A 6,566-nucleotide genomic window follows, 5' to 3' on the forward strand; every position below is an offset into this window, starting at 1 on the left:
GGTTTTGTGTGTGTTTAGCGAGGTGACATGGTTGGAGAGAAAAAGGGAAGAAAACCAGATTTAGCCAGGCCGGTACTACCGGTACCTGTAGCGGTAGTACCGCTACCCCTATAGGTACCGCCCTCGGTACCGCTCTGAGTCTGCGCTGATTTCGTCCTCCAGAAAACGCTGCAGTACCCCTGCAGTACCTAGGGCGGTAGTACCGCTCACGAGCGGTAGTATCGTTCACGGTACCGCTTAGGTACCGTAACCGAGTTACGGTCGTACCGCCCTGGTACCGCTCTGGTACCGCTTTGGTCCCTGTGAGTCTGGACCCTATTGCGGTACCTCAAGCGGTACCTCGTGCGGTAGTACCGCTCTGCGTCCTTTGACCAGATCTGGAGAGATTTCGAACTCAGAGCGGTAGTAAAGGCCAAATCTGGACATAACGGTTGGATTTGGAGGAGCCTATTTAAGGGCCCCTTCTTCCCCAACACGATTTTATCTCTTCCCTCTCTCTCTCACCTCCATTGTTGCTGAGCTTAATCCTTGAGGATCTCCTTCCCCATCCAACCAATCTTGCCCAAACTTTGAGGATAGGTGGAGGAGACCCCGATCTATAGTTCTACCAAGAGATATTTCACCAATACTAGCTATTCCTTAGTGGATCTTGGTGGTAGGGTTCCTTAGTGGGGCATTGGAGAAGAGTTCCTTTGGTGGAGCATTGGAAGAGTTCCTTGGTGGGGCTTTGGAGAAGAGTTCCTTTGGTGGAGCATTGGAAAAGTTCCTTTGGTGGAGCATTGGAGATGGGTTCCTATGTGGAGCATTGGAGATGTGCAGCTATGGAGTCTAGCTTGGTGATGTACTAGATCCATAGGGTGTTGGGAGCATCCTTGTGTGTGGAGCTCGCCCCAATCTTGTGAAGGAATCACCGCCTCGACCGGTGCCTTAGTGGAAGAGGGAGAGCACCTCCGTGGAGCTCTCTCGAGGAAGAAGGTGAGGCCTTCCTTCGTAGTGTGGCCGCCTAGTCTCTTGTGTGAGACTAACACCTCCTCAACGCAGACGTACTTCCTTTAGTGGAAGTAACTGCGGGAAACAAACCTCGACTCGCCTCGCGCCCCCCGGTTGTCTCGCTCCTTACTCTCGTTATCTTGTTGATTCCTTTACTTGTTGCACTTGTCCGATATTCATTGTAGGATCACCCCTCTTGCTAAAGTTCACACCTTTACCTTCCGTTGCATAAAAATTGAAAAAGCTAAAACTTGCCGTAGCGCCATTCACCCCCCTCTTGTTCGCTACGATCCATTCAAGTGGTATCAGAGCAAGGTTTTCTTGCTCGGGCTTTACCGCCTAAGAAATGGCCGAACAAGAGGCGAACAAAAATGGGTCACCTTCCCTTGTGCCACCCGCTCCATCATCGCCCATCGATTCCACGATGGCTACATTGGATGACCTCAAGAAATTGGAGTCATCCATCGTTACCCAAATGAAGGCAATGATGATGGAGTTGGTTGTACAAAAACCAAACCCTCCACCAAAAGCAAGTGCCGAGGATCTGCCACCAAAAGCTAACCCCTTCCTCTTGTTGATTTTGTCGCGCAAGCGACAAAAGATCCACAAAAGGAAGGGCTTGGGGATACCGGCACTTCAACAAACACTACTAGAAAAAAGCCTAGCCGTAAGATTGCTAACAGTGGTGCACCACTATACAGGTGTGCCACTGCTATATAGCAGTGGCGCACCGAAAAGTGGTGCTCCACTGGTATTTAATTAACAATGGCGCACTAGTGTAGTCGTGGGCCACTACTAATTGTAGAACTACTTTGTGGATTGATCTAAAGTTAGGAGTGGCGCACCAAATATAGGTGCGTCATTGCTATTTAAATAGCAATGGCGCACATATATTTGATGCGCTACTGTGCTGTCAATGTCAATAGCGCATTATATGTGGACCATGTGGTGCGCCACAGCACCCAGCCACCCATCGCGGACGTGTCACAACCCATCACCACACCGCGCCCACACTTTTCTCCCACTCAGCCTCCTCCTCCCACCGCACTTCCTCTCCTCGTCTGATCCCCTTTCTCTCTCCTCTGCTTTTCTCCCACTCATGCCTTTCACCACCACCACCGGACCTCAATCAATCGACCTCCCCCATCAACCACTGGACCTCCCCCCATTCACCACCTTCCTGGCGCACGAGGCGCGAGACCGCGACACAACGGGGGAGCAGCGCGGCGACGAGGCCGCCACCGACCGGACGAAGACGAAGCTCCTTGGCCGCTCGCCAGACCCGGGCGGCGCAGTATCGCCTTCTGCGGTTGACCACGGCGGCCTCGAGGACGCCCCTAGGGCCCAGACGACATCATCCTTGTCGAAGGAGAGGGCGCGACAGAGCCTGCTATCCGCCCCGGCGGCGGCGGGTCCAGAGGAGGAGGCGGACGGGCCCCGGCGGCGGTGGCGAGGCCTCCGCGTCGCCGACCACGACCCCGACGACCTGCTCCATCTGTCTCACGCGACCGTGGTCACGGCAGGCGGCCATGCGACAGCTGCGGGCTACCGGTGGTGGAGGCGAGTGGGCTACCGGCACAGCAACCGCGCGAAGTCCACGCGCGCGCAGCAGCGACCGGGCTACCGGCGGGCTACCGGCGGCGGCATCTCAACGACGGTTGCAGGGACTTGATTGCTTTTAGGATTTAGGTTTTAGGGTGGGTTATGTAAATTTGCTCTGTAATTTTATTTTACTTCTCTGTAAATTTATTTTACTGCCATGTAAGTAAATTAATTAATGTAATTACCAGGATAATTGAACTGCACTTTTTTTTTGTTTCAATCGATGGATAGGTGTGGCGCATGTAAATGCTAGGAATGGCGCATCTCACACTGCCTTTTCTGGCGCACCTCACTTAGGCATAGTGGCGCACCTCTCACTCCTCTACAGTGGCGCACGGAATAGACATTTGTGGCGCACCACACAGTGCGTCATTGCTATCCTGGTTAGTAGTGGCGCACCACTAGTGCGCTATTGCTAATACTAAGTAGTGGCGTGATAGTAGTGGCGCACCACTAGTGCGTCACTGATGGCAAAAAGTGGTGCGCCACTGATTGCCTGTTTTCTAGTAGTGAAAAGAGAAGGATGATGACACACCGGTTGCGGAACGTCAAGGGGGTTATCATGCGGTGCCACCACCAAATGATTACACCATAAACGTTCCAATACCGATGCCGCATATCTTGTCGCATGGTTCACCACCGTTACTCGAGTCAAACAACTTTGAGAATTGGCAATTCTTAATGCGTTCTCATGTGCGCAGCGCTTCTACCGAGCTTTGGCGTATCATTGAGGAGGGCTATTTACCACGAGATCCAAAGAGCTTGACAAGAAGATATGTGGTGGATGACCAACTCAACGCCACCGCCATCAACATGATTCATATGGCCATCACCCCCAAGGACCGCGCTCATATCCACTCGCTCAAGACCGCCAAGGAAGCATGGGACAAACTTGAGAAGCTCTTCCTCGGCAATGCAAGCATCCAAAGCTCTCGTTTTGATGAAGTGAACAACATGGCCGACAACTTCGTCATGGTTGAAGGAGAGACCCCCGAAGAAATGTATCGGCGCCTCATCGCTCTTGCCGTGCAAATGCAAGATCTTGGAGCAACGTTCGTGGATGTGAAGGAGATATGCCCTAGAGGCAATAATAAAGTGGTTATTATTTATATCTTTATGTTTATGATAAATGTTTATATATCATGCTATAGTTGTATTAACCAAAACATTAGTACATGTGTGATATGTAGACAACAAGAAGTCCCTAGTATGCCTCTTAAACTAGCTTGTTGATTAATGGATGATTAGTTTCATAATCATGAACATTGGATGTTATTAATAACAAGGTTATATCATTGTATGAATGATGTAATGGACACACCCAATTAAGCGTAGCATAAGATCTCGTCATTAAGTTATTTGCTATAAGCTTTCGATACATAGTTACCTAGTCCTTATGACCATGAGATCATGTAAATCACTTATACCGGAAAGGTACTTTGATTACACCAAACACCACTGCGTAAATGGGTGGCTATAAAGGTGGGATTAAGTATCCGGAAAGTATGAGTTGAGGCATATGGATCAACAGTGGGATTTGTCCATCCCGATGACGGATAGATATACTCTGGGCCCTCTCGGTGGAATGTCGTCTAATGTCTTGCAAGCATATGAATGAGTTCATAAGAGACCACATACCACAGTACGAGTAAAGAGTACTTGTCAGGAGACGAGGTTGAACAAGGTATAGAGTGATATCGAAGATCAAACCTCGGACAAGTAAAATATCGCGTGACAAAGGGAATTGGTATTGTATGTGAATGGTTCATTCGATCACTAAAGTCATCGTTGAATATGTGGGAGCCATTATGGATCTCCAGATCCCGCTATTGGTTATTGGTCGGAGTGAGTACTTAACCATGTCCGCATAGTTCACGAACCGTAGGGTGACACACTTAAAGTTGGATGTTGAAATGGTAGAACTTGAATATGGAATGGAGTTCGAATATTTGTTCGGAGTCCCGGATGAGATCCCGGACATCACGAGGAGTTCCGGAATGGTCCGGAGAATAAGATTCATATATAGGATGTCATTTTATGTGAATTAAAATGTCGCGGAAGGTTCTATGGAAGGTTCTAGAAGATTCTAGAAAAGTCCGGAAGAAACCACCAAGGAAGGTGGAGTCCACATGGGACTCCACCTCCATGGCCGGCCAACCCTAGTGGGGGAGGAGTCCCAAGTGGACTCCCCCTTAGGGGTCGGCCACCCCCCCATATGGGAGGTGGAACTCCCACCTCTAGTGGGAGTCCTAGCTTGGCTAGGTTTCCCCTCCATATGGAAGGTTTTTGGTTCGGGTCTTATTCGAAGACTTGGAGACCAACTCTTGGGGTTCCACCTATATAATGAGGGCCAAGGGGGAGGGGGCCGACCACCTCAAACACCACCAAGGTGGCCGCACCCCATAGTGGCCGGCGCCCCCCTCTCCCCAAACCCTAGCCGCCCCGCTCCTCCACTTCCCGCACGCTTAGTGAAGCTCCGCCGGACTTCTCCACCACCACCGTCACCACGCCGTCGTGCTGTCGGATTCAAGAGGAGCTACTACTTCCGCTGCCCGCTGGAACGGGGAGGTGGACGTCGTCTTCATCAACAACCGAACGTGTGACCGAGTATGGAGGTGCTGCCCGTTCGTGGCGCCGGAACCGATCGTGATCAAGATCTTCTACGCGCTTTTGCAAGCGGCAAGTGAACGTCTACCGCAGCAACAAGAGCCTCCTCTTGTAGGCTTTGGAATCTCTTCAAGGGTGAGACTCGATAAACCCCTCGTTGCTACCGTCTTCTAGATTGCATCTTGGCTTGGATTGCGTGTTCGCGGTAGGAAATTTTTTGTTTTCTATGCAACGTTATCCTACAGCGGTATCAGAGCCGTGTCTATGCATACATGGTTGCACGAGTAGAACACAATGGTTTTGTGGGCGTTGATGCTCTTGTTATCTTTAGTTTGAGTACTTTGCATCTTTGTGGCATAGTGGGATGAAGCGGCTCGGACTAACTTTACATGACCGCGTTCATGAGACTTGTTCCTCGTTCGACATGGAACTTGTATTGCATAAGAGGCTTTGCGGGTGTCTGTCTCTCCTACTATAGTGAAGATTCAATTTACTCTTCTATTGAAAACATTAGTATCAACGTTGTGGTTCATGTTCGTAGGTAGATAAGATCTCTCTCGAAAACCCTAAACCACGTAAAATATGCAAACCAAATTAGAGACGTCTAACTTGTTTTTGCAGGGTTTGGTGATGTGATATGGCCATTGTGATGATGAATATGTATGAGATGATCATTATTGTATTGTGGCAACCGGCAGGAGCCTTATGGTTGTCTTTAAATTTCATGTTGAGTAGTATTTCAAAGTAGTTGTAATAGTTGCTACATTGAGGACAATCATGAAGACGGCGCCATTGACCTTGACGCTACGCCGACGATGATGGAGATCATGCCCGAAGATGATGGAGATCGTGTCCGTGCTTTGGAGATGAAGATCAAAGGCGCAAAGACAAAAGGGCCATATCATATCACATATGAACTGCATGTGATGTTAATCCTTTTATGCATCTTATTTTGCTTAGATCGCGACGGTAGCATTATAAGATGATCCCTCACTAAAATCTCAAGATAATAAAGTGTTCATCCTTAGTAGCACCGTTGCCAAGACTTGTCGTTTCGAAGCATCTCATGATGATCGGGTGTGATAGAATCAACAAGTGCATACAACGGGTGCAAGACAGTTTTGCACATGCGGATACTAAGGTGGCCTTGACGAGCCTAGCATGTACAGACATGGTCTCGGAACACGTGATACCGAAAGGTAGAGCATGAATCATATGGTTGATATGATGAACACTTTGAGTGTTCGCCATTGAAATCACACCTTGTCTCGTGATGATCGGACATAGGTGCGGTGGATTTGGTTCGTGTGATCACTAAGACAATGCGAGGGATATTGTTTTGAGTGGGAGTTCACCTAGATTTTTAA

The sequence above is a fragment of the Lolium perenne genome, chromosome 4 (assembly GCF_019359855.2).
Source record: "Lolium perenne isolate Kyuss_39 chromosome 4, Kyuss_2.0, whole genome shotgun sequence".
NCBI lineage: Eukaryota > Viridiplantae > Streptophyta > Magnoliopsida > Poales > Poaceae > Lolium > Lolium perenne.